At 33.4% G+C, this 15,127-nt stretch overlaps 1 pseudogene; it reads right to left on the reverse strand.

Moving 5' to 3' along the window:
- Window positions 1-6,092: 6,092 nt before the first annotated feature.
- On the reverse strand, window positions 6,093-14,830 carry LOC141660994 (putative alkaline/neutral invertase B; annotated as a pseudogene).
- Window positions 14,831-15,127: the final 297 nt, after the last annotated feature.

Here is a 15,127-nt window from a genome sequence, read left to right on the forward strand (position 1 = left end):
TATCATTTTGCAAGGTAATTTCTATGGCTTCTTGGTGATTAAATCTAGACTTCCTAGAAGTTTAAGCCTCTAATTCCTTTCCATTCTTTTTCTAAAAAATCATCAAAAGTGATGATGAATATTAACTGTCAAGAACCAACTTTGGTTTTCTTGATTTTTATGAAAGTTTAAGGTTGTATAAGAAAAGATCAAGGCTCTTGGAGGCTCCCTAGTAACTTCCACCCTCAAAGCAAAGTAGAAAAATTTTGTATCTTTAAGTACTAAGCTTGATTGTTTGAGATTTGAGATGGTTTGGATGAATAAGTATTAAATTGTATGATAGGCATGATTTGAACTTTGTTTGATTTAGTAGTTTAGTTGATTTTGAAGGTAGTATGATATTGGATTGGTTTGGGATTCTTGAGCCCATTTTTGATAATATCATTAGCCTAGAGTTGTATCTTGAAGTTGTGGATAAATTTTAGTTGGAATTGATTGATTTGGATTGGTAAATTTTGGGATATCGCATAAACATAGCCGTCGTAATGCCCGTTTTCATATAGACTGTTTGTGCTTAGCATTCGGATCAGAACACTCACTGTTAAAACCGTCACTTTTCCAGAACACTCCGATTTACAGTTTAGGAGAAATGACTGTTTTAAGTAACGGCATTTCGTGAACGAACCCTTACCCCTCACATAACTTTGAGACCTTGTTTAAGGCCCTTAAATAGTAAGCGTGAAAGCGAACGTTAGGGTCTAAATGGGTAAAGTCTATTTTCTTAAGCGACCGAGGATTAATTCTGGATTATGTTGTTATTCATAGGTTACCGGAACCACTCTAAGCTTAAGTCTACCCCGGAACACTCAGGCAAGTTTTTTACCCATATATTGTTGTTGTGATGTATATATATATATGCATTATCTTGAGATAAGTGCATGATTGTTAATAGCAAATCTTGTGATATATTGAAGCATGTTGATATATATATATATATATATATATATGCATGCCTATTTCAGAATCTTGATATTTCCTTGTCAATTCCATTGCTTATAAACTCCATAATACTTATGCTAGAGATATACAGTATTTGCGTATACCCTTAGTATAGGGGACCCAAAGTTGAACATTATTCTAAACCGAGAGACGATGTTCCCGAGTATAATATATATATATATATATATATATAGTTTTCAAAACTACAAATCAAATAATGTTTATTCGATAGTTTTAAATTATAAGTGAATATAATTTTACGAATATTCATTTAGAATTTTTATTACGATCAAAGACTACTTTAATTATTTGAATAAAGTTTCTATTTATGAAACTTATTTTATTTTATTTAATACATGAATATTAGTTTGAATATTCTTTCGAGGACTTATGACTCCGCTTTTTATTAAATGATATTCCTTATTTTTTAAAGAATAATATTTCGATATTCGCCAAGTATTCGGGAAATGATTGATACTTTCAAATCATTCCAACTTTAAATATTTTCAGAGATTATTTTTAAACTTTATCAAAACCTTTTTTGAAAGTTAGAGGGGATCCCAAAACTTAATTTCAAATTTAAGATCTTCCTTTCGAAGGGGATTTAAATACTCGCTAAAAAATCTGAGGGATCCGGCTCTTTGATGTATCTTTATATTCACAACAAAGTTATTGTTTTGATAAAAGAGTTTTTGATTAATTACCCAACACTCGGGAAGGAAAATTCTTGGAATGAGTTAATCCATTAACAGGCATCGCCTGGGAAATATCGGTGAGTTTTTCTTTCGAACTAGATGCGACTTCTTGGTGGAGTTGTATCAACAAGTTTCTGCTTGGGGAAAGGGGAGACGAGCTTTACGTGTCTGAGTCATGGATTTCATCAGAATTATGAGTGGCGTAAGTGGTCGAGTGGCACCGGCCTAACCTTATTTATTGGCCCAAATGGCCCGAAAGTTCCGCTAAGACGGTCCATTCCTTAGGAGTCTAGCGTTTGGTCGACAAGTAAAATCGACTGTTCTCCTCTACATGTAAAAAATTATGGGGTTGTACTACTGCGACTGATTAGCGTAAGTGGTCTTCCTGGCACGATAAACTCCCGTACTGAGTTCATCATCCAATTTGGACATTTTTGCAACACTACCCAGAGCAGTTTGATAGAAAGGCTACGGCTGGGAGATTGTTGAGTGTTGGCAAGGTCGAGTTTTCAAAATGATGTTTCCATTAAATGAAGTATCTCATGACTTCATATTTTGTTAATGATCAAAGATTTGAGTTTCCCTGAGTGGATAAAAGCCCTCAAGAGTATTTGCGAAATTGTTTTATACAAAGTTTTACCTTGTAACATCATCTATGAGATGAACTTTTGAAAAATTATTATACTTTGAACAGTGGTAGTTCAAATAGTTTTTCTAAAGGGTATAAGTATGTTGGAGTATTTTATAACTTCATCTATTTTAAGCATATATCCAGTAAGTAATTATCTTACACTTGATAAAGATTTTCAGTAAGTTATCGATTCAGATACTTGCATTATTGATTGAACTATATATTATCTTGCGAGCTGTAATGCTCACTCTTGCTTCATTTCTTCATCACACAATAAAAGCTAGGTGAGATGAACAGGACCAAGCTCCCTATTTCGTGAACAGATTGGAAAATGTTTCGCATCTTTCTATAGGCGTTGATGCCGTTATGGATGAGGTAGTAGCTACTAATAGGCTAGGATTTCAACTTCGATGTACCAGACTTATGTATATTTATGAATTGTAATACTGGCAAAGAATATGTAAATTTATTCAGAAACCCTTATGAGGTGTAATGACTTATAATTATGGAATAAAATGACTTGTATTATTTTTGGTATTTATCTCTGAGACTATAACTTATGGTGTGTGTGTGTGTTTGTGTATATTGTGGGGTCACAGTACGCATTAGTTGGTTGTTTATTAAGATTAAGTGTTATTAATGGAAATGGAACTCGTGACAACTTGGATCCCCAATCCCGGATTCAGGGGTGTTACAATTGAGGTCTTAACCGAAAGATTATCTAAAGATGGAGATTATGTGGCCAAGGTACTGGAAGGATAAAAAAACAAACTCAACTACTTCAACAGCTTGTGGCAGCTCAAACTTTAACCGCTGCTCTACTTGATGATAACAAAAGGGGGAGAAGAATATGCAAATTCAAATAAGTAAAGTAATAGTTCATTCTATTACTATCTCAAAGCCACCAGTCTTAGATAGAATTGATATAATCAACCTAGTAGCATCTGAGTTGAAGCTGAAAGAACAAAAGCAAAGGATATATCAAAGAATCTCAGAGGTATTTGCCTCAACTGCCACTCAAAAAAATCTGTGAAGCACTCCACACAGTTGAAGCCAATTACCATGAATGAAATGAAGCTAGGGAGAAGAGAAAAGGATGAACCTTCAATGATAAATGAATTCATGAACTTTGTGGTGCTAAAGCCCAAATCAGCAAGTGTCAAAATTTCAACAAAGCACCCAATATTGGTTGATTACTCTCCACCAAGACCTGGTGAAGAAAAGATGATGGGTACATCTATAGCAAGCTTCAAAACAACCAAGGATGCCATTTTAAGGTCAAGAATAACCAGAATTTACATATATGGAAAGATACTATGTGTAATGACTGGGCACCCTCATTTTGGGGAAGCTAAAGATGAGGAAAACCAAAGGCTAGGAGCTCAGAAAAGAAGGAAAGAGCAGGCCATCAAAGGAGTTAAAAGAAAATTGGAGATGCCGGTAACTTCAACTGCAACTGAGCGGAAAGAAGAACCCAGGCCAGAGTGGGCTAGAGGGAACAGAGTTAAAGCCAGAGCAAAAGGCCAAGTAGTGCTACAGGAAAGGAAACTGATCCAATTCAATCTACCACCTTAAGTCAATCAATTGTGCCCAATGTGGAGCCAGTTGAATTCAAGGTTCATCCATGTGTCAATTTTTATGGTGAGCCAATTAAGCCTAAGGATGAACTAATATATTAGGACAGTTTACCTATGCCTGATCTAAATCTACCACTACTAGTCAAGAAGAAGAACTCAAGGAAGAAACACGTTGGAATCAAGTTTAACCCTCATCAACACAAAGCTATCTCCAAGCCTATGCCCACAGTCAACAAGGAGGATCAACTCTTTATATGTGACATCAAAGAATTCTCAGACATCAATCTTTATCTAGATGAGCTAGAAGAAATAAGGTGAATTGATGTTTCATACAAGCCACCAGAAAGATTGGTGTTTAGATACAAGGGGGGCAAAGAGATTACATGGCCTCTCTAAAGAATTCTTGAAGGTGTTTTGATGTTACAGTAGACCTGGCATGTCCTAGTGAAGGTGTTTTCTGTAATTAAGAAAGATTTTGGATTCACTAAGGTGGTCAAATTAAAAGTACTCAGTAAGATCAGCCAAACCAAACAAAGTTGGAGAGATCCAAATGCACTATCTAGAGGCTTGACTATCCATACACTAGTGATAGAGTGCATTTGAGACCCTACTAGATGATAATGTTTAGAGATAAAAAATTTGTTAGAAAAAGTTTCCAGCTTGAAGACCAGCTGCAAATATCAAGCAAAGATATACTCAGGAAAATATTGGAGATGCTGGATATCAATAATAAAAATGAAGCTGATATCTATAGACAACTCCAAAACCAGATTGAGGAGAATAATAAGAAGCTGGGAAAGAGGACAATGGATTCAAGGAAATGGAAATAACCAGCTCAGTCTAGAGGAGCATCTTGAAAATGACATGTAACTATTCCTTACTTTCTTGGTTAAATTTTCAATTGAAGCATTTTCCAATTTATCTACCGTTTACTGTATTAGTTTTAATAGGGTATTTTGTTATCATCAAGTCAACCTGAATTTATGCCTATAATCCTATCAGACATAAATTGGGGGAGATTGTTAGGAATATGTTGTAGGCTTGATGATAACTTACCAAAAGACTCTAAGTAGATAAGTGAAATGTTTTGCAGCTTTCAACGAATGATCACATTATTTATCCGTTGAAAGAGTAGCTTATATAAATAAGTTTGTAGCACATTCTGTATACTAGAATAGCTGGGGATTTGGGAGTTTTAGTTGTTTCTAAGTCATGTTGACTACTAGAAAGATATACAAAATAGGTGGATTAATTGTAAATATAAAATGCCTTATAATTTTGTATACATGAAAAAGTATCAACTGCTATGGAAATAACTTCAACTGCTAATCTACAAAGTTTTAACGGATGATCTAGTCAAGTTTCAATGGATGAGCTAGTCAAGTTTCAATGGATAACATATGAAGCTTCAACGGATAACTCCTATGAAGCCTCAACGGATAATAACCAAAATAACAGTTGAAAGAGACTTGACAGTGACTTGACAGTCACATGGGTTGATTGTATACAAAAGGAATGTGGCATCCTGAAGTCAGGATTTAGAAGAAAATGAAGTATTTCCATTTCCATGCAAAACAGGGACGTTCAACGATGCAGTATCTAACTGGATTGCATTGGATAGAGAAATGAAGAAACACGTGATTGGACCTAGCTGATAGGTTTTATGTTTTGTCCTATTTCAAATGTAACTTGGTGATATATAAACCAAGAGTACCTAGTAACAAAAGACTAAGAAAAATAGAAAGCATTTAAGCAGATCAACTATAGAGTCTTTGTAAGCTGTATTCTTAGCACTCTCAAGTTCTTAGTTGTATTACTTATAAGCAGATGTGTACAACTTTGTATCAAAGAGATTTCTTCACATATATATATCTCTGGTGGAAATATCAATCTACCAGAAAGTTTTTAAATACCTGTTTATTTACTTTATGTTCTTGAATATTATTATTGTTTATCCGCACTCAAGCTAATTCAAACACAGTTATATATTTATGAGAAGTTCTCAAAGTTTCAAAAAGAAATCAGAATTCCATTCAACCCCCCTTCTAAATAGTTTCCAGACTTTTTTCTTGTGCTATTTAAATCTCCATTTGAACATTTTTATCACATGATATGTTATGTTATGTTACTTGTATCAGACTTTCCACCCTACCATCAAGTTGATAACTACAAGAGGCTCCATCAGTTCCTCTTCATGACATGCCATATATCTCATGGCATGGTTTTAAATATGGGTAAAGTACCATATAAATGAATCAAGATCAAAGAATATCCAACAAAGTAACCACCACGACTTGGCATGAAATCAAACACCCAATCGGGAAGGGAGTCTGACATCACATTGAACTTGTTCACTGCAGTGTTAGAGTACCCCTCTGTCTTATACCGATATATGTCGGTCATTTGCTTCATGTTCACCCCGAAGTAACAACGCATGTGATACGTTAGAGCAATGAGCCGTGTCTTTATTTTGTCTGCTAACATTTTCTCCTAGACATCAGTCTTGAGTAAAATCAATGCACATTTTAAGGCCATAAAGAAGAGTGCTTGTATTTTAATGGGGTAACTATAAACACCCTGAGTTGCAGTACAAAAAACAAAGGAATGCTTTTAAAAATGTCACAGTTGTACTTTCTCACAATTATTCTTTTGCATTGATAGAATCCTAATGATTGGTATCGACTTAATTTCATTCAATTCATTCATCTTAACCTATAGATTAAGATAAAACTAAAAATCCATATTGCAAAAATAAGTAGATAGCTAAAAGTTAAAAGAAACAGAAAATGTAGTTTTTACTAACCATTCTACGTTCAATCATGGAGAATCCATCATCACATGGAGCATCCATCATCACAGAGAAGGGTAGGGAAAGTATCAAAACCTTCAATAAGACATAAATTCAAAATAAGAAGCATACCGTTTTGACATTCAAGCTGTTCATCCAAAGAAAGGTCACATGTTGATTTTGTGTATGCGCGAATAATATGATCCACTATAAACTAGATTCCATAGGAGTCACTCTTCCTATAGAGTTTCACCGAAGTCTGCGATAAGAATTTCCAAATCCCGAACAGAATCACGATGTACTTTGAAGCTTGATGGCATCACTCCTTCAGCTAAATTGAATCGGTCTACTGTCTTATCTCATGATTGCTGGCGAAGAGTTTTCAGAAGAAAATTCTTGACTATATCAGATTCTCCATTCATCATAAAGGCCATGACACTTGGAACAAAGTCTCTCACGAAAACCTATTGATGGTGTAACCTTTCAATACTTGAGTAGCAATCAAATATGATTTTTTGAGGGTGAATAACAGAAGAATAAAATGAAAAAAATTATTAAACATTGTTTTAATTAAATTATTCGGAACAATGGTCCACTGCAATGGTCCCCACAGCTTGTCCATGATAATAAACTAGTGATCGCCTCAATGCATTTCATGATTTTCCAAACATGGGAAGTGTATTAAAGTGACTACTTGATCTTGGACTTCCAAGAGACTCCGGAAATTCAGAGCGCGGTAACAAAGTGATTGACCTCTCATCGCGTTATTAACATGCGCAAGCAAACTGAAAGCTGGAAATTATAGAAACTTCAGACACCTCAGTCAAGTAGAACTATAATGAACAACAATTGATTATAGTTCTACTTGACTGAGGTGTCTGAAGTTTCTATAATTTCCAGCTTTTAGTTTGCTTGCGCATGTTAATAACGCGATGAGAGGTCAATCACTTTGTTACCGCGCTCTGAATTTCTGAAGTCTCATGGAAGTCCAAGATCAAGTAGCAACAACAACAACAGCAACAACAACATAATACACAGGTTGTCAAAAATGTGATGTAGATAAATACTTAGACATGTTATGTTTAATCTTTTTGTTATTGTTCTAAAGATTATAAACCTTTTACCCGCGGGGTTTTTTTGCCAACATCAAGGTCAAAAACTAATGCATACCTCCAAGATATCCTTCAATTTATTTCCCATTACCTTTAGAGTGTACGATGTATAAAGATGCATTGCAGACATGTCTGGAGTTCTGCATATCACAGAATAGAATACAACATGTTAGTGTATATTGGATAATATGACTCAGACCGTATAGATGCATATCACATAAAATAAGACTAAGTTAATGGCTAAATAATAGAAAGAAAAAATTACAAGTAAAGAAGATGATATTTTTCCACCAGAACTTTGCAGAGTGCTGGTCATGGACCCTTTCTATATATTTTTATAAATCACTACAAGAAAAAAGTCCATAGACATCGCTTTTTGGCCGATGTCTATGTTGTTTGCCAACCGATGTTGATGTCGGTGATGTCTATTCTAGACATCGGTGAATACCCGATGTCTATACTCGGTTAGACATCGATTTTAGTTAAAAAACAGATGTCTATGTATTGATTATTTACATAAAATGCTATAAATAAATTATTTAATAACTAAATTACACCTAATTAAACATGTTAAATATATCATGAGCTATGTTTTCTGTCACAAAGACATCGATTTTAGTGAAAAACACTGATGTCTATGTGATGATTTTTTACAAAAAATATTATAACAAAATTATTTAATAACTAAATTGCACCTATTAAAACATATTAAACATATATTGAGCTATGCTTTTTGTCACAAAAACATCGATAATTTTGACAGAGGTGATGTAAAATGACATATTAAACATCTGTTTCTTTAATGAAAGGTGATGTCTAATTTAGCATATAGACATCAGTGTTTTCTAGAATAAAGTGATGTCTATGTATCATTTAGACTTGAAAATGTTAGTCTTTAACATCAGTTGTTTGTCTGAAATTGATGTACATTGTGTTTTTTGACATCAGTTTTGTTTGGTTAAAAGTGATGTTTATAATGTTACTTGACATCAGTTTTATCTTAAACAAAGTGATTTCTATGTTTCATTTAGACTTCAACCTGGATTTCTTTGACATCAGTTTTTTACCTTAAAGTGATGTACATTATCTTTTTTGACATCAGCTTTTCTTAATTGAAAGTGATGTGTAAGAAGTTTATAGACCAAATTGTGTAAAGTTTTACATCACTAATTGTGTAATTATTGTCTGAGAACGTCAACCAAAATAGTAAAACATATGATCTGAAATCTAAACTATTACATTCTCCAGAAACCAACTGAAGACATTCAGTCTAATGAAAATTGTAAGATAGTTTTTTCACTATCCTGTTTTGAACACTCTTCAAAATATGAGACACCAATCCTCTCTACACAAGACAGCAAGGGCCCATATAAGTTCCCATTATTTAGATATCTCAACAACTGCAGAGGACAAGATGAGCAAGCCGCTTTATCCCAAGCAAGCAAGTATGATCCCCCACTTACTGGACAGATGCCATGTGCACGATCAAATCAACCACACAGGTGCTGTTTTAACCTCCCAAAAAGAGCATATGTAAAAAAATTTAACAGTCAACTTTGCTCATAAGAGAAACAACTGAACCGCAAATCACAATTAGATGATAACGATTGTTTACCTGCCTCCTATTAAAAGTAGGGTTCCAGTTCCCCACCTCTTTGTGCCACTTGTTTTCGGATCAAAAGCCACAAGTTGAGCATGCCTTCCCATTGCAAACAAATATATTTTCTCAAATGAGTGAAGTTTGTGCATTATAGTATATGAAAAAGAAAAATCAGGTGAGACACACACACAGAAAGAGAGTGAGAGACATACCCATTCCAGGAACTTGATAGTCATTGACGATCTCAAAGTTCTTGTAAGTGTAACCAACAAAGTTAACATCCTTCGACGAAAGCATCTGTATATTTAAAAAGAAGAATTATAACCAACTATATACATGCTTTTATACTATGCTTTGCACATTGTAAACACTTCTGAAAGTAAACTACTCTAGTGGAGATGACAATTCAGATCCAGTATTGTCCAGTGTCCACTTTTTTACAAATTAGGAATCCAGAATCCAGGGTTTTCTCTCCCAGTCCTGTTATGCAGGGTGGTCAATAATGGCAGCTCTCTATAAGCACCATACCCTTTTCTACCGTATCAATTTCCACATGACACAAAATTGAGGACTGCTGGTTCGGCGAATCAATTGGCTCTTGAGTTTTGACCGGAAAATGGTAATTACCAATCTAGACATATTTATCATAACAAGTGACAAATTTGCTAAAACTCCTTAAGAAACAGATATGCATAAACAACCTACCTTTCTACAAGTTGTCATGGGATCATCAGAATAGAAAGGTGGGTATCCCACGAGCATTTCAAACATAATAGCACCAAGTGACCACCTGGAGACCAATAAGACCATTAGTCCAGATACTCCTAGCAAAAGCAAATTCAGAAAAGGACAGACTTTATCAACCATGCCCTAAAATTTCATATAGGCAAACTCTTCTTTTAGCTTCTAAGAGCGATGCTTATGATATATATAAACATTTCCTCGAGGGATTCAAGCTCTTCTATTTTACATGCAAGAACTAACCAATCACATTCCAATGGGTATCCTTTCTTTAGAAGAACTTCAGGAGCAATATAATCTGGTGTGCCAACAGTTGAATATGCCTGCAATATCCAGAAAATAATTTACAAGAAAGATGAGAAAAACCCAATGCCTTAGAGATTTGTTTCTATACATATAATGATTGCACTGCAGAGAAGCGGCTGAACTTCCCGTAGAAGCAGAATATACATTTTCAATGAAATCTAGAGCACAATGCAACCTAACAAATATATTGTCTGAATCCCATCATCCTCCTATAAGAGAAGACACTCTTGGTAGATAGTGTCATCAAATGGACAATGGTAAGGCAATGCAAATGATTTCTCAAAAGCCACAAGTTGAGCATGCCTTTCCATTGCAAACAAATATATTTTCTCAGAGTGCATTTAAAAAAACATTATCTTCTTAAGTTCATATAACCTCAGGTAGCGCAAAAAAATCAAAGTTTGACCTGAAGGCAACCATTTCCAGGAATGTTTTGTGCAGATGGAAAAAGTAGTAATTAGCTTCAAGGTATCAAGTAAAGAGTGACAAAGAAAATTGGATGTACAATTATACCAGTTTCTTCTTTCACTTCTCTATTGGTTCCATTAAATATTTCTTCAGAATGCATAGTCAATAAAGAGAAGGCATTGTTAAATAGCTCATATTTTAGGATAGTTATTATAATAACTCATCAGAATTGACACAACTAATCAAATATCAAAATAGAAAAGCAAATTGCAGACACAAGTCAGATTTTGTGGAGAGAAATAGAACAACAAAACAGCAAGTCAGATTCTGGTTCAAAACTCAAAAGAAATTTTAATAAATTGCATACGTATACTTCTGCAAATAAATTTTAATAAATTACATTTGGTGGAACTTGATCAGTATATAAGAAACTGAAGAAAAAGAGGAGAGGCAAATAAAAAAGAAACTTACATGTATATCGATTAAATTGAACATCACATATGTTCTTCAAGACAAGTTACATCGATTTTTAGATACATGTAAAGTTTAGTCTCGACCATAATCAGTCTTAGATATGATTTAAAGTTTTGGTAGTAGTTATTGATGTATATACTTAACACTGTGATTTAAGTTTGACGGATGACATGTGACCACATGTATAAGCTAGTTTGACCTAAAAAGAGACTCCAGAGAAATGCAAAGAGTCAAAATTAGTAGTTTCATATACTCGATGAATCTTAAAGCGAGCACGATGCAAGTGGTTAGGGCTTATCTTTTATCGTTCAATACTCAACTATAAGGCATTAAGCCTAATTATTCAAAAAAATATATATATAATCTTACATTGCTACAAGCCCAAATGTAACAACTATTTAGCCTTGTAACAACTAAAACACAAATTAATAGCTAAAAATCGACAAATACACAATGTAAATAGCAAAAAAAATCAAAAATAAATGCAAGAAAAACATACCCCATGGATTCGCTTTCAGGTAACAGGGCATTTAGGTCCACTGGCTCTCTTCTTAGTTGTCTGATAAACCAGCTTACCTCCTAAAGTTTCATCAAATTTTAAAATATCACCATTTACATAATCTTAACCTTAACATTTCCCAAATCTAAACAATCACTTTTAGAACTAATTACAAAAATAATTAATAAAGATATATACATAACAATAAAGTATATAATATAAAATCAAACAACATACATATTCTTAAAAATTAATAACTAGTAAGTAACAAAAAAATCATAAATAGAAAAGGGGTTTTTGAAAAGAGTACCAGGGGTTTTGACAATTCGGTATTGGTTGGATTTGGTGGCATAATTGTGGCGTTTGCGATGAGTAAGACCCTGAACCATCCTTTCTCTGTTTTTGCTTTTAACGGCGACTCTGGATGAGATAGTAAACCAAAAGAGTGTTTTATGAGAGATACAATGGCTATATATATATATTCACTTCTGTTTAAAAGTAAATTAGGGTTTCGATTTGAAAAAATCTCAATTTACAAAGTTTGTTTCGATCAAAACATCAACACTAGTTTCATTCCACGTTACCAATTAGAGTTTCTAATCAAATAAGATTACCAGAGGTAGGTGAGAGGTTGAGCACAAAGTCGAGAGATGGAAGATGTGAGCACAGATGCGAGGGAGAGAGAGATTCGAGAGAGATGTGAGAGGAGTTGAGACGGTGAGATGAAGATTGTGAGCGGAGAGAGGTTCGAGAGAGAGAGGGTTTCGTTCGAGAGAGAGAGATGAGTTTGAGATGGAGATTGGAATGAGGGGAATAAAAATTTGGTTAAGGGGGGGGGGAATTTTGGGAGGGGGGAATTTTAGAACTAAAACTGAATGAAATTTTGACTAAGGGGGGAAAGAAAAGGTGGGCGCGATTTTTTTTTTTTTTTGGTGAAGTTTTGACATCGGTTTAATTATAACCGATGTCTACAAAGAACAAAGACATCACAAAAACACGGGATGATGTCAATACCTCTTTTAACATCAGTGGCAAAGTTAACCGATGTCTAATGTGTGATGTCTATTGACATTATTCTTGTAGTGAATGTAACTTTGAGGTACATTGGACATCAAGCTTTATGAAGAATCTGGATCGTATATCAGAAATTCAAGTACATTAAAAATAGAACCTCAATTGTGCATAAACTAAAGCTATAAGAAGTTATAGGGCATGAGACATAACATTTTTACAAAGCTGCTGCAATAATCTTAAATCAAAATTTTACATCAAACTAATATAAGACAAATTGGACATATATATCAATTTTTTTAAATACAACTCAATAGAAGTGGATACATATTATATAGAAGCCTACTTAAAATTAAAGGTTTTTAATTAGTAGTCCCAAATAGGAACACCTTGATTGCTTTAAAGAACATTACATGAAAAGTGGATGGCAGAATGAAAGTAAAAATAATTAGAAAGAACCAGAGATTAGTAGTTGTTAAGTTCAATAAGAAATGATCGTGGTCGTTGTTCTAGAGTGTCTGTGTGTATCCCTATAAAATCTCGATGTCATCACAGAGCCACAATGCCTTGGACTGTAGCCAATCTGCAGCCTTGAAAATGTATGTGATAACAATTGGTCTTATTTAAAAAAATATGAATAATAATGTAAATATGTGATTTATGGATGAAATCTAGTTTTTACTTTAAGATTAATTTATATTTGATCATGAGCCTATATATAGGTAAGTGCTCAGACGAGAACCGAGACCTAATCTCAACCACCCAATATTTATATTAACTCTTAATTGGGACCACATCAAAAATATATATGTATGATTTTATTTCTTTATTTGAGCACACAAACTTACCTGGATCCGGAGGATTCTATTCATTATTAGAGGGTTATATTACATAGCATTAGGCATCAGATGCTTTCTTTCAATAGTCACCATCTTTAGTGATATCTTTCTCAGATAATAAGACTGAAATTGAATAATGGTAAGGTTTTAATAAAATTATTATGCGAAAGTAAAAATGCATTCAATAATCAACTTTCTTAAAAGTTTAATATTCCGAAGAAAATATGCCAAAAGAATAGACTGAACGTAACATTCATCTAAAACACGCAATATGCAGTTATATAATATCGCGGGTTATGTCAATATAGATTTCCTCTTCAAATTTCTCAAATATTTTTTCAAGCTGTTGCAATTCCTCCTGCACGGAGAATGAGAGACCCCTCTTCAAATTGTCCATTCTACAATTAAAATAATAAAATATTACATAGTTAATGAATAGTACACGTCTCACAAAATTTTAATCCCTCTAATATGATAAGAAGCTAGTTTCAAAAGGCCGCATACATTCTACATTTTCACTCTCAATTTCTATTTCTAAATAAGAGCTTGCTCGAGATTTTTGGCAGAGACAAAATTATTCTCTTTGATAGATTCTTTACTATACTGCCTTATTTAGATGGAAAGTTTTATCAATTGGAACTGAAACATAGTACTTATGGACAAAATCATTATTCAAGAACCACAATGGCATGTATGAGTTTAAAACTATACTTTCAAATGCTTATATATAATTAAAGGACATGAGCATAAAAAAATGGCAAGCATTTTTATATAAACATTATATCAAACATGTAGTGGACAGCGCCTATTACTGCTCAAACGAAAATACACACCTAAATGTGGAGATGATGTAGATTTTTTGTGATTTGTTATCCATTATCCGAACGTAATTTGTTTTGACGGGGTAAACATGACCACAACTTGAAATCATCAATGCAATACACACAATATCTTTGTCAAATCATCGTCATTTTTAAATCCTGTGAAATCAAACAAACAAACAGATGTTATTAAAAAAATTAGACATTAATAGACAACAAATAATTTACGTGAACACGTAATAAAAATTCAGAGTAAAAGGAAAAAGAGGAAGAAAGATAATAAGAAATGGTACCACATGATTTCAATAATGATTCAATAATCAGGGTTATCTTATGATTTTGAATTTGAATTCTTGTTAACCTAATCAAGGATCAGTAATTGATGAGAGAGTTTTAATTTGTTTAATATTTATTAAATAGTAAAAATGTCTTATATAGATTAAAAGTGAATTTTAATTATTTTTAAATAACTAGTAAGAATATATAGATTATTGAAAAACTTACCAACTAAATACTGCCTTATCCACGGTTAGCGAGTTTTTTCTGAAATTTTTTTGAGTTAACGGAGTAGTTTTCATAATATTAAGGCTAGTAAGTGAGTTTTTTTGTCAAAAAAAAAACTAGCTAAGTTTTCAATCCTAATAAAG

The sequence above is a fragment of the Apium graveolens genome, chromosome 5 (genome assembly GCF_009905375.1).
Source record: "Apium graveolens cultivar Ventura chromosome 5, ASM990537v1, whole genome shotgun sequence".
Taxonomy (NCBI): domain Eukaryota; kingdom Viridiplantae; phylum Streptophyta; class Magnoliopsida; order Apiales; family Apiaceae; genus Apium; species Apium graveolens.